The 13,824-nt window shown below is 44.3% G+C and overlaps 1 long non-coding RNA gene across 2 annotated transcripts in view; it reads left to right on the forward strand.

The window, feature by feature from the left end:
- Positions 1–13,824, forward strand: part of LOC128837106 (uncharacterized) — a 77,295-nt gene that overhangs the window by 47,084 nt on the left and 16,387 nt on the right. Inside the window, exons 1-2 of one of the 2 annotated variants that reach the window (XR_008444892.1) lie at positions 2,267–2,304; positions 2,633–2,698. This is a non-coding gene — a long non-coding RNA (uncharacterized LOC128837106). Of the gene's footprint in view, positions 1–2,266; positions 2,305–2,632; positions 2,699–13,824 lie in introns of those variants that run through there. The other variant, XR_008444891.1, reaches the window with a different exon arrangement.

The raw sequence follows: 13,824 nt of genomic DNA on the forward strand, positions 1-13,824 counted from the left end.
AGAAAGGATGCTGCTTAATGTAAAATAAATAAATAAATACAATTGCGATAAAATGGTATGCTCGGCCTCTGATAAAATTTGTTTTATTATCAATATTTAGGGTTTTAAACATAGGTATTGTAAAATAGTTGATATTTCAAAGTTTGTGGGGAGACAAATGTTTGAATATCTTTCTTCATACCTGAGGAATCCCTTTCAGGAGTCCATTTTTCCTGTTTGCAGAACACATTTTTATTAGATCTATGTATTTGGGTTAAGACTTTCTTAAAATTACTTAATTAGGTTATACTGAAATTCTAAGTGATTTTAAAAGAAGGATTATGGTAATATGACAAAACATAACACTGTTTTAATTGAAATCCTTAAATAAAGCCCTTTTAACATGCCAATTTTTAAAATCTATAAATTTGGGGGGTTAAAAGAGTACAAAATATGAAAAGACCAACCTAAGTATGGAACATATAATCCCATACCAGTGAGCAGGGATTTTGTAGGTACGTCTGGAATATGGGAGAAGGTCATTTACACTTCCAATTTGTTTTTGAGCCTTTCTTGTAGCATGTTATCCTTCTCATTACTTTAATGTGTATATGTAAAATGCTTATCAAATGCTTACGGTCAGGTAAAAGACAGAAAATGTGCAAAAAGAGGTAACAGTGTAGCTACGCAAAGATAGCTATTAATTGATTGTGTTTTCCATGAAAATTTTGAAAAATATACCAAACTAAAAATTGCTATAGTGAGGAATAAATTCTAAATAATTGTATTTATGCCATTTGGAATGGTGTGGATGTGAATTGTCTTTAAAAACATAAAGCATGTATCTGGAAAAGAGTATCATGGAGAAATGCTTTTCCTGTTGTGTTTTCCTTGGTTAAAGCTGTTCGCTGATTCACTGATTTAGGTTTGAAAGAAGATATTTGAAATTAAACTTTTTAAGAGAGTACATGCGTGTTTGTTATTGATGGGTTTAAAAAAGAAAGAAAGAAAGAAAGAAAACGTCCATATGCTTCTTTCATCTGTATTGTTTATAGTTTAAAATAAATAATAAATTTGTAGTGATTTATTTTTGAAAGTGAAGTGTTTGTATGAAAAAATCTGGCAGTCAGTATGTTTTACTTGGTATTTTAATTTTGGAGAAATAGCAGAATGCTTTTAGATATTTGCACTTGTTTCAGAGGTTGAAGCATAAACCAGATTTCTGTGTAGTCTGTCAGGCAGTTACACATCTGAGCATGTTACAGTTTGGAGCACTACAAATTAGAACCATTTGACTTGCATTTGCTGTACAATGTTCTTTTTAAAAATTATTTCAAATAAGCCATATTTATAGAAAGTAAACAGGGATTTTTTAAAAAAATCTGATTTTAATTAATATCCAGGAATTCTTGTTGTAAGGATCTATTACATGAATGAACATTCCCCCCCCCTTAAATTAGTTATTTTATTAACCAATTCTAGTGTTGTAGTTTATTTTTCAATTTTCAATAGATGATTTGTATACACATAGTTTGTTGCTCATTTTAAAACAGAAGGAGCTGAACAACTGCTACAAGTGTTAGTGATACATATCTTGAATGCATATATGTAATATCTAGAGAGAGAGACAGAGAAAAAGACAGAGAGAAACATGATAGTATGACTGAGTTTCCCATCAGTTTCATTGCGGGAAAATATAGTATCTTTTGCTAGCTTTGTCACAAAAGGCTTTTTGGCTTGTAAGGATATTTTTCTGTTAATGTATCTATTAGAATTTGTCTTTTGAAATGTAGAAAAATGCATTTAGGTAGAAGGAGAGTTTTCATCTGCTTTTTCTAAGTTACAGAGGAAAGGCAAAATAAATAATAATAATAGTGACCAGCAACTCTGTATTGCAGAAATGTAGAAATCTGTAAGAAAATTTGCTAGTTAGAAAAAGACTGAACTTGAATGTGCAATTCATAATAAACATTTGAGGACTGCATTTGCAGATCTGTTATTGTTCTGAAGAATTTTAAAATAGCCTTTTCCACTAAAATGATCAAGGAGTCCTGTCATGTGTATGTGTATGTGTTGGAGTGGAGAAAGCTAACATAATGTCTGTTGTTATTGTACCATATGTTAGCTGCTGTTTATACATTGTGGTAGAGGAGGAAAGTATAGGAAACAGACTGTAGCTTTGGTGGCACAAAGTTGCCTGAGTGTAACAAAAGGGTTAACAGTGGAGTTGAGCGTGTGCAGTATGGGAGTTGTAGGCAGTAAGAATGCTGGGAGCTGTCGTAAAACTCTCCCTTGCTTCTTCCTGTAATGGCCGATTGTAGGGAGGTAATGGAGGTCTTTCTCTCTGGCAAAAGCCCCATTTCCCCTATCTAAATGCAGTAAACAGCACAAATGTGGGGTCATTTGTGCCAGTTAGACGTGAACAAGGAAAGGATGCAATTGATCAAGTCAGAGTGGAAATTCTGAGCAAGGGAAAAGAGCTTTTTAGATCTCTCTCGCTCTCCTGTGTTGCTGTAAATGTCATTATCCGGTCGGTTGTTGCCTTGCTGGCAAAATGCTGCCTGTCTGTCATGCGGCTGTTAAAATCTCTGCTGACTGGGGGTCTCTCTTGCTGTTTATTATGTTTTTTTATTTTATTTTCTCTTTCTTCTAGGCAGAACCTCGGCATTGCTGCAGCAGGCCTGGTACAGTATTCATAGCTTGCTTTACATGCACTCAGGTCAGTTGTGTTTTTGCTTTGGCTTTTGTCACGTTTGCTAGGAGGATTCGGTTAGGTTCGCTGCGCTGTGGTGCTCACTCACCTGCTTTCTGTGTCAATGGAACTGTTTGCCTTTTTGCTGTATCTGTTGGTGAAGTGATTGACTGTTTCTGCTCGCTACTGGGGTTTCCCTTTCTCTGTAATGTCTGCCTGGGGGGAGGGTGAAAACACTGGTGCTGTTTGCAGCCTTTCTTTGTAATTTTTACCCTGCTAATAAACACCTTTGTAGCAATAATGGATTTTTTTTTTTTTACCTGTGTGCAATGTGTCCTTGTCAACAGGCGCCATTCAAATGTCAGCGCCACAAAAGTGGGCGCTGCCGGTGGTAACAATAGTGAGGTTTATATTCACAACAGTAAGCCGCTGTTTGTAAGGAAATATGGGCCTTCGTCTGGCCTCAGAGTAATGGAGAATGTGGGGCTTGGTCTAGGCAATGGCCCTGGGGATTTGGGATAATAGTGAATATTAGGTTTGGCCTGAGCTATGGCCCCAGAGACACTAGGGCGATAGTGTGGAGCTGGTTCCAAGCAGCAGCCCCAGGAACTTCAGGAGGTTGTTTGATATTCGCTGGGTATAATCCTAACGAGTTCACTGCTTATTCCTGCATTACTGCCCATCAATGCATTGTCTCTCATGCACTTCCCAGTGCACTTATGTCTCCTCTGTGCATATCGCCGGACAGTCCTTTGACACTGCTCACTCACGTGGCTTTCCGGCACTGCTTACCTGTGCGTCACTGTACACGTGTCCACCTTTTTGTAGGCTCTATGTCAGTGGTTCTCAAACTCTTATACTGGTGACTCCTTTCAGACAGCAAGCCTCTGAGTGTGACCCCCCTTAGTAAATGAAAATTTTTTTTTTGTCTGTTTAACACCATTATAAATGCTGGAGGCAAAGCGGGGTTTGGGGTGGAGGCTGACAGCTTGCGACCCCCCCCCCATATAATAACCTCGTGACCCCCCCTGAGAGGTCCCAACCCCCTGTTTGAGAACCCCTGCTCTATGTCAAAATGAAAACACAAACCCCAAGAAATCAATCAGATTATTGGATCTAATGCTTGTAACTCACAGGAGGATTGTTGTACTATAGATAAGAGTTAGAAAGTATTTTTAGTGTGGAGAGGAGAAATTGGGACTAGTGTGGAAAATATGTGAAGGGAGAAACTGTATTTTAGAGAACATGAAGCTATTGCAGCAACTCTGGGACTTTAATTCTGACTATGAGGCATTTCCCCTGAGTGGAAAAATATGTAGATATTACACATTCATTTAATTTGTTAGTTATCGGCCCAAACTGCAAAGGTCAGCTCTAGATATGAACTTCCCCATTTTTCAAGGTGATTGGGACCTGTCATCTGGTCTGGATCCATGTCTACTATGTACAAAGGAAGGAAGGAAGTTGGTGTGTATAATACATTACTGTGCAGTGGACTTTTAAGTATCATTTTCTTACATTTTAAGGGTCTGATCCTGCAAGATATTGAGCACCCTTAACTGTAACTGACTGCAACGAGAGCTGACAGAACTCAGCACCTCACAGTTTTTGGACAGTATTGTCTCATTTTAGGTATTTTTTCTTCTTCTTTTTATATATGTTTCACATACATCCATGAATTGCAAGAGAAAACATAGTGTGTTCATTTGTTCAATCTGTTAGTTGCCCAGGAAAAATTGGATTCTCAAGGTAAAACTGAAAAGAGAAATATTTCATATGTTGACTTTCTATTGCAAATGTAGTTCTGGGCTGGGAGACTGAGCTGTCTTGGGACTGCAAGCATTCTCACATTTGGATCAGAATTTGTAACACATAAGAAGACAATAACCATCAGTTGAAGTACAATCCCTAAATTATACAGGCCTGAGTCTAATAGGCAGTGCAAAGATAACAAGGAAACCCATTTTTTCAACAGGAAAGAGGAATTATCGTGTAGGCGGAAAGGTCTCAGTTTACATGGAAAAAGAATTGTTGGATGCACACACAAAAAAGAGACAGGCATCTAAACACCCACTCTACCTAGCCCAGGTAATAGAGACCTGGATACATATGTTCTTTCTATACTTGAGTTAAACTACTGAAGAAGAGTTTAGAAACGGAATCAATAAGTTCAAAAGTATGACAAGAATTGCACAGCATCAGAGAGAAGGAAAATGCTTGAACAATATTCAGACATATCAACTAGCACCCTTAATATGAATTGCTAATAGGAGCCACTGTTGGTCAGTTCTACAATCTGGAAATTAGTGCTTCTGGATTTCAGTTCCTGATTAATTCAATAACACTAAGAATGTACTGGGCACTCAGAAGAACAAATAGAACATATCCTCTGCCTTGAGGAGTTTATAATCTAATTTTGGACAGGTGACAAAGAATGGGAGCAGCAAGCAATGGGGATTGCTATGTGGAAGAGGGCAGTAGGAAAGAAAATAGTTAAAATAATATATGGATATGTAGGTTTGTTATGGGCACATCTTGAGATTCTTCTATTACAGTATTTTTCTCTCTCATTACTTGAATTTCTTCTCTCTTTGTGGGCCTTACCAGAAGAGGAATAGTTAAATAATATTTATTATCTATTGAGCATCACCATCATTGGTATGCTCTGCACTGTGCTGAAAGAGTGGAAAAGATGCTCCCAGCTCCAAGGAGTTTATATATTAAAATGGACACACAATACAGTTTGGACACCTTGTGCACTAGTTGATTTTTAAAAAGTCCACTCACACTGTGATGACTTTCTTTCCTGGATGGGTTATTGTTGGAAGACTTCATGGAAGAAGTGTTTAAGGAGTAATATAAATGAAAAGATGCATTTAGTGCAAAGTCATTTAGTGCAAGAACTATTGTGTCCTTTAAGGAGATGTACAACCAGCTTACTTGGGATGTTACTGAGGACTTTTGTTTGTTTTGCTGCTGTTTTTTAGATGGCTTGGACAGAAACATCAGTTAGGGGACGATTTATTAAAAAGGGGGTGCTCTGTATCCTAGTAAAGAGGAAGCAATAGAAGTCGATAAATTACAGGTAGGAACTGAAGAGAAACAGTCAAATAAAAAAGTCCCATTCAATTACATCACATGAAAACAGACAACTAAATATGGACAAATTTGAACTAAGTGCTTGTATACAAATGCTAGGAGTCTAAATACTAACTTGAACTTGAGTGAACTTGAGTGCCTGCTGTGAAATGAGGATATTGCTATAACAGGCATTACAGAAACTTGGTGGAAGATGTCAGGAGTAAGGCCCTACAGCTGCACCTGCTGAGGACTCCTGACATCCTAGTGAGTCAGCTAAGCTACCTGATGGACCACCCTGCCTGATTTGGCTGAGGAAGCCAGCAGGTCACTTCTTAAGCTCAGCAGCAGCAGTAGCTGGCTGGCTGCTCAATGCACATGCCCACGGACTCTGTCTCCCTGCCGTCTCTTGCCAGGTCCTTCTCCCGCTTTACTCCTCCACAGCCCCAGTCCAGATCCTGCCCTGCACCCAGTCTTGTTCTAGTCCTGTCCTAGCCTTGCTTCTGCCTCAGAACCAACCCTGGTTCCTGGTAATCCGGTTCCAACCCTTGGCTCTGATTCCTGACTCCAACTTTCTCAATCTTTGGCTCTGGTTCAGACTCCAGCCATTAGGCCTGACCGCCTACAACTGGTCCCCTGACAGAACAATGATAATCGATGGGATACAATAATACCAGGATACAAAATACATAGAAATGACAGAGTAGGTTGTGCTGATGGGGGTATGGCACTGTATGTGAAAGAAAACCGAGTCAAATATAGTAAAAATCTTAAATGAACCAAACTGTACCACAGAATCTCCATGGATAGAATTTCTGTGCTTGAATAGTAAGAGTATAGCAATAGGAATATACTACCAAGCACCTGACCAAGATGTTGATAGTCATTGTGAAATGCCCAGGGAGACTAGAGAGGCTACAAAACCAGAAAAACCCAGTAATAATGGGGGATTTCAGCCATTTGCATATTGACTGGGTACATGATACCTCATGATGGGATGCAGAAATAACATGTCTAGACACCGTGAATGTGACTGCTCCATGGAGCAGCTAGTCCTACAACCCATAATGGGAGGGGCAGTTCTTGAGTTAGTCCTAAGTGAAGTACGGGATCTGGTCCAAGAGGTAAATATAGCTGAACCGCTCAGTAATAGCAATCATAATATAATTAAATTTAACATAGTTGACGAAGGAAAATACCAAAGAAATCCACCACAGTCGTCTTCTTGTGTCCTTGTCACAAACGAGGTTTTTTCCAGAACTATGCACAAGCAATGGCTCTTTCTGTCACTGCTGCAAGGTCCTCCTCCGTACAGGTCTCCCCAATTCACTGCACTAACATATATTCCTGTCATTAGAGTAGCCCCATTAGATCAGGTTAGTGTTTGATCCACCAGTTTGCATACACAGGCGGTTCAGGCAGTGCCACATTGACCAGTGTTTATTGGCCCCTCTGGGAAGGTCCTCCTGGGGTTTCAGATCTGTTTGTGCATCCGACTGCATTAGTCTTTTATTCCATAACCTCAGTCGTGTCTTGCCAACTGTTGTCTCCAAAGGCACAACACTTGTTATAAAACTCTTTCGTGATTTAAGGTGTTCTGTTACTCCTGTGTAACCATATAGTGGATGACTTCGGTCTTCCATCTGCCATGATCTTTCCCTTTGGCTTGCTACCTTCCTGCTGATATCAGGTGGTGCAGTGCCAGCCAATAAGTACAGGCTATCCTTTGGTGTTGGCTTTAGAATTCCAGTTATTACATGACAACTGTCATTTAGAACCAGGTCTAGTTTCTTAGCATAGACCAGGGGTGGCCAACCTGTGGGTCTGGAGCCACATGTGGCTCTTCAGAAGTTAATATGCGGATCCTTGTATTGGCACCAACTCCGGGACTGGAGCTACAGGCGCCAACTTTCCAATGTGCCCGGGGGTGTTCACTGCTCAGCCCTTGGCTTGGCCACAGGCCTTGCCCCCACTCCACTCCTTCCCATCCCCTCCCCTGAGCCTGCCGTGCCCTCGCTCCTCCCCTTCCCCCCCCCCGAGCCTCCTGCATGTCATGAAACAACTGATTGGGAGGTGCAGGGAGGGAGGGAGAGGGCTGATCGGGTGAGGGGGAGCTGCTGATGTATTACTGTGGCTCTTTGGCAATGTACACTGGTACATTTTGGCTCCTTCTCAGGCTCAGGTTGGCTACTCCTGGCATAGACAGATTGTTCACATAGTGGACATGTATACTCCTGCTGTAGAGTAGCACATGGTAATAGCAGTGGTTCGCAAAGTAGCTGGGTTAGCTATCCACTTTGGGGTGACCATCTTTCAGAGGATGTTACTGCAGGCACTAACTTTCCCTTCCATCTTTTCTACATGTGCTTTGAAGGAAAGTTCTGTCCAATGTCACCGCCATGTAGATCGGGTTGGGTGATTAGCCAGTGGGATTCCATCCCAGGTGGTGGTTAGTTTCTGCTTGGCGTCTCGATGGCATAGGTAAAAAGCCGTCACCTCTGTCTTGGTCTGGTTGGCGCGAACCTGGTTCTTATTGTAATAAGCTGAGAGGTTGCTCAATGCACATGACAGTCTGTTCTCAACAGTGGCACTTCTCCTATAATGTGATGCATAGATCATAGACATATATGAAACTCCTCATGTTGCTCTATTTGGGCTGGTCATTGGTATATATGTTGAGGGTTGATGCTAGCACACTGCACGGTGAGAAGCCATTTCATTGTCGTCTCCAGCGGCTCCATTTCTGGCACAGTTCTATGTAAAAACATCTGTTCTCCAGAAGAGATCACATGAGCTGCACTAGTTGGTAGTCATGCATCATATCTAGGGGCCTACCAAATTCAGGTAAATTTCAGTCATAGGATTTTAAAAATCATAAATTTCATGGTTTCAGATACTTAAATCTGAAATTTCACGGTGTCGTAACCATGGGGGTCCCAACCCAAAAAGTGGATGGGAGGGGTGGGAGCGCAAGGCTATTGTAGGGAGTCACAGTATTGCCACCCTCACTTCTGTGCTGTTGTTGGCGGTGACACTGCCTTCAGAGCTGGGTGACTGGAGAGCAGTGGCTGCTGGCCGGTCGCCCAGCTCTGAAGGCAGTACCACCGCCTGCAGCAGCACAGAAGTGAGGGTGGCATGATATAGGGGGGTCTTCAATTTTGGGAGGGGCAGGGCTGGCCTTATGGGTGGGCAATGTGGGTGACCACCCAGGGTACTGTGGTTGGGGGGTGGGGAGGGTTTCCGTGGTGTCCCCCCACACACACACACAGCCAGCCCAAGGCCCCTTTGCCCCCAAGTGTCGGGGCGCTGGGCCCAGAGACGGGGAGGGGCAGGGCTGGGGGCGCCCTGGCCAAGGGCTCCTACCATACACTGTGCTCCAGCTGTTCCTGGTCAGGCTGATGAGGGATGGGATTTTCTCTTCCCCTGAAGGGCTTCCGCCGGGGCTGGGTCAGACTCACCTCCAGGAACTTCCCCCTTTTGGGTTGGTGCCCCCCAAATTAGAGAAATGCTGGTTTCCCTCATGAAATCTGTATAGTATAGGATAAAAGTACATAAAAGAACAGATTTCACGGAGGAGACCGGATTTCGCAGTCCGTGACGTGTTTTTCACAGCCATGAATTTATTAGGGCCCTAATCATATCGTAGACTTTGGCAAGCAGGTTTTGGTGGCTGACTGTATTGTATGCCGCTGATAACAGGCGCTGTGTTTGTAGACTTATCATGCCTCTCTCGAATCCATCTTCCATATGCTGGGTGATATTTAATATTTGGCCAGTGTGAGTCTAAATCTGGCTTGTTCTGGTATTAGATGCTGTTCAATATGAGAGGAGAGGTGATTGAGAATAAGGCGTTCAGAAAGTTTATAAAGGTGACATAGGACTGATGTTGCCTTGAAGTTCTTTGGGTCAGATTCATCCTTCCCCGGCTTCAATTGAGCTATTACACGGACTTGTTCCCATAATTTAGGTATAGTAAGGGTTGATGAGCAATTGTTAAAAAGACATAATACCCATTACTTGGTTGCAGGACCACAGTGCTTAATCTGCTTCCTGCGTATGTTGTTGAGTTTTGAAGGAACTCAAATTTGAAATTGCAGAACTACTAACTGGTATGTAATTGTCACAGGGTGCTCTACTCCTTGCTGGAATGCCTCATGGCACCAGGAAATTAACTCTGCCTGGCTGACACCCCTTCCTGCAGTTGCAGTCTGTTACTCTCAGTCTTGCTCTCTTGGGATTCAGCTGCTCCCGCTTCATGGCCCTTCTGCTCTCTCCTACTGGGCTTTATACAGGCCCCTCCTATTCCTGTCCAGCTAAGAACCATCTCTAATTAGTCCTCATTGCTCCCTGGCTCCTCCTCCAGGTGCAGCATAGGCAGTTAATTGGCCCAGTAAGCCACCTTAACCGTTTCAGGCCTTGTGTGGGGTGCACACCCTATCGCTTAAATCAGCCTTTATAACAGATGATTGGAGGATAGCTAATTCGACACTAGTGCTTAAAAAAGGCTCCAGAGGTGATCCTGGCAATTACAGGCCAGTAAACTTAACTTTGGGCAAATTGGTTGAAACTTTAGTAAAGAACAGAATTATCCAGAGGTGGGCAAACTTCAGCCTGAGGGCCACATCTGGCCCTGCAAATGTTTTAATGCAGCCCTCGAGCCCCCACCGGGGAGTGGGGTTTGGGGCTTACCCCGCTGTGGCGCTCCAGCCGGGGAGCAGGGTCGGGGGCTTCCCCCACTCCGCACGACTCCCGGAAGCAGCAGCATATGCTCCCTCCGGCTCCTACGGGTAGTGGTAATCAGGGGGCTCCACATGCTGCCCCCGCCCCCACAGCTCCCATTGGCCGGGAAACGGCAGACAGGGAAGCACGCAGAGCTGCCTGGCCACGCCTCTGCGTAGGAGCTAGAGGGGGGACATGCCGCTGCTTCTGGGAGCTGCTTGAGGTAAGCGCCGCCTGGAGCCTCCTGATCCCCTCTTGCGCCCCAACCCCCTGTCCCAGCCCTGATCCCCCTACCGCCCTCTGAACCCCTCGGTCCTAGCCCGGAGCACCCTCCCACATCCCAACCCCCAATTTTGTGAGCATTCATGGCCCGCCATACAATTTCCATACCCAGATGTGGCCCTCGGGCCAAAATGTTTGCCCATCCCTGGAATGATCAGACACATAGATTAACATGATATTTTGGAGAAGAGCCAATATGACTTTTGTAAATGGAAATCATGCCTCGCCAATCTATTACAATTTTTGAGGGGGTCAACAAGCATGTGGATAAGAGTGATCCAATTCATATAAAGAACAGGAGTACTTGTGGCACCTTAGAGACTAACAAATTTATTAGAGCATAAGCTTTCGTGGGCTACTGCCCACTTCTTCGGATGCATATAGCTATATATGCTATGTGCATAATATATCTTATGCTATATTATGCATAATATAGCTTATGCTCTAATAAATTTGTTAGTCTCTAAGGTGCCACAAGTAGTCCTGTTCTTTTTGCGGATACAGACTAACACGGCTGCTACTCTGAAACCAATTCATATAGTATACTTTGACTTTCAGAGAGCCTTTAACAAGGTACCACACCAGTGGCTCTTAAGCAAAGTAGGCAATCATAGGATAAAAAGGAAGATCCTCTCATGGATCAGTAACTGGTTAAAAATAGGACACAAAAGGAAGGAATAAATGGTCAGTTTTCACAGTGGAGAGAGGTAAATAGTAGGGTTCCCCAAGGATCTATACTGGGGCCAGTGCTGTTCAACATATACATAAATGATCTGGAAAAAGCGGGATCTGAAAGTGAAGTGGCAAAATTTGCAGACAATACCAAATTACTTGATCTAGTTAAAACCAAAGTTGACTGTGAAGAGTTACAAAGGGGTCTCAAAGAACTGTGTGACTGGGCAACAAAATGGCAGATGAAATTCAGTGTTGATAAGTGCAAAGTAATGCACACTGGAAAACATAATCCCAACTATACATATAAAATGATGGGGTCTAAATTAGCAGTTACTACTCAAGAAAGAGATCTTGGCATCATCGTGGATCATACCCTGAAAACATCTACTCAGTGTGCAGCAGCAGTCAAAAAAGCAACAGAAAGTTAGGAACCATTAAGGAACATCACAATTCAAAGGATTGGTGAATGGCCCTATCACACCTTGGAAATATACTACATTCAAGGGAGCTTTTCTCATGGAATCGAAGGCTAAATGTAAAAGATAAAACAGGGTCACAAGAAAAATTGTCATCTCTTTGCTGTTTGAACTCTTACAGACCCAGAGAGACTAAACTAAGGCACAGACCCCAGATATTACCCCTGCATCCTCCCTGAAAGATATTTTGAATGGACAGATTACTACATCTCTGTTGTCTTTAGGAACCATAGATGATAACCCATTTTTATGTAAAAAGCAACAGAGGGTCCTGTGGCACCTTTGAGACTAACAGAAGTACTGGGAGCATAAGCTTTCGTGGGTAAGAACCTCACTTCTTCAGATGCAAGTAATGGAAATCTCCAGAGGCAGGTATATATCAGTGTGGAGATAACGAGGTTATCAGGTCTCCACACTGATATATACCTGCCTCTGGAGATTTCCATTACTTGCATCTGAAAAAGTGAGGTTCTTACCCACGAAAGCTTATGCTCCCAGTACTTCTGTTAGTCTCAAAGGTGCCACAGGACCCTCTGTTGCTTTTTACAGATTCAGACTAACACGGCTACCCCTCTGATACTTGACACCATTTTTATGTGTATGCTTGCTTGTTTTAACCTATAAATAACTCTCTAATTTCTTTTTTCTAATTAATAAACCTTTAGTTAGTTTATTACAGGATTGACTATAGGCATTGTCTTTGGTGTGAGATCTAAAATACAAACTGATCTGAGGTATGTGGCTTGTCCCTTCGGACTGGAAGTAACCTGAATATATTGTGTTCTGTGGCATAGGTGACCAGTTATCACTAAATTCAGCTTGCCTGGGTGGTGAGATAGGCTTCCAGGGAGGGAAGTTGTTTTCTTCTACAGGTCTTCAGTTCTGTATTACTAACTATCAAGCTTTGTTAGCAAAATATGATTTCAGCAATTACCAGAAGATAATCCCCCTCAAGAGGATAGTGCCCAATTCTTGGCCCTCTTGAGGAAGGCAGTGGATGCAGCTGACACTGCATCTAGAACAGTGGTTCTCAACCAGCAGGCTGCGGGCCACATACGGCCCAATTAGCACACAGCTGCGGCCCAGCTCAGCTGCGTGGCAGGGTCCGGGTTCCTGGCTACCTGGCACTGTGGGATCTGGGCTGCCCCACTGCCCAGCACAGTGGGATCAGGGTCAGAGCTGCTGGGCCTGCTCCACATGGCAGAGGTCCGGGGTCGAGGCTGCCAACCGGTCCCGTGGGGTCGGGGGTCCAGGGCTGCAGCCTGGGTTTGTGGGGTTGGGGGTCCGGTGCTGCTGCCTGGCCCCACAGGATCTGGAGCAGCTGTGCAGTTGGGGTCCGGGGCTCCCAGCCGGCCCTCCAGGGTCGGGGGGTCCAGGGTCCGGGGCAGCTGCCCAGCTCCAGGACAGCCACCCAACTCCACATGGTGGAGGTCCAGGGTTGCTGCCAGGTCCCGCAAGCTCTGGGTCAGCTGCATGGCGCGGGTCCGGGGCGAGCAGCCGGACGGCCCTGCATGGTGATGGTCAGGGGCTGCCGCCGGCCCCGTAAGCTCTGGGTCAGCTGCATGGCAGGGGTCTAGGGTGGGCAGCTAGCTGACCCACACGGTGAGGTTCCAGGGCAGCCACATGGTGGGTGTCTAAGGCTCCCGGCTGACCTTGTGCAGTTAGGGGTCCAGTGTCCAGCTGCCTGACCCTGCACGGTGGGGGTCTAGGGTTACAATCCGACCCTGCTGTAGCGGGAACAGCCTCGAGGGTCAGGGGTCTGGGGCACCCGCCTGGCCCCGCAAGCTCCGGGGCAGCTGCATGGTGGGGGTTCAAGGCAGCGGGGATCCAGAGTTCAGGGCTGCTGCCTTTCCCGGCAGGATCTGGGGCAGTGGGGGACTGGGGCTTCCGGCCAGCCCAACGGGGGGGGGAGTCCAGGGTCCT

The sequence above is a fragment of the Malaclemys terrapin genome, chromosome 4, assembly GCF_027887155.1.
Source record: "Malaclemys terrapin pileata isolate rMalTer1 chromosome 4, rMalTer1.hap1, whole genome shotgun sequence".
Classification (NCBI taxonomy): Eukaryota; Metazoa; Chordata; order Testudines; family Emydidae; genus Malaclemys; species Malaclemys terrapin.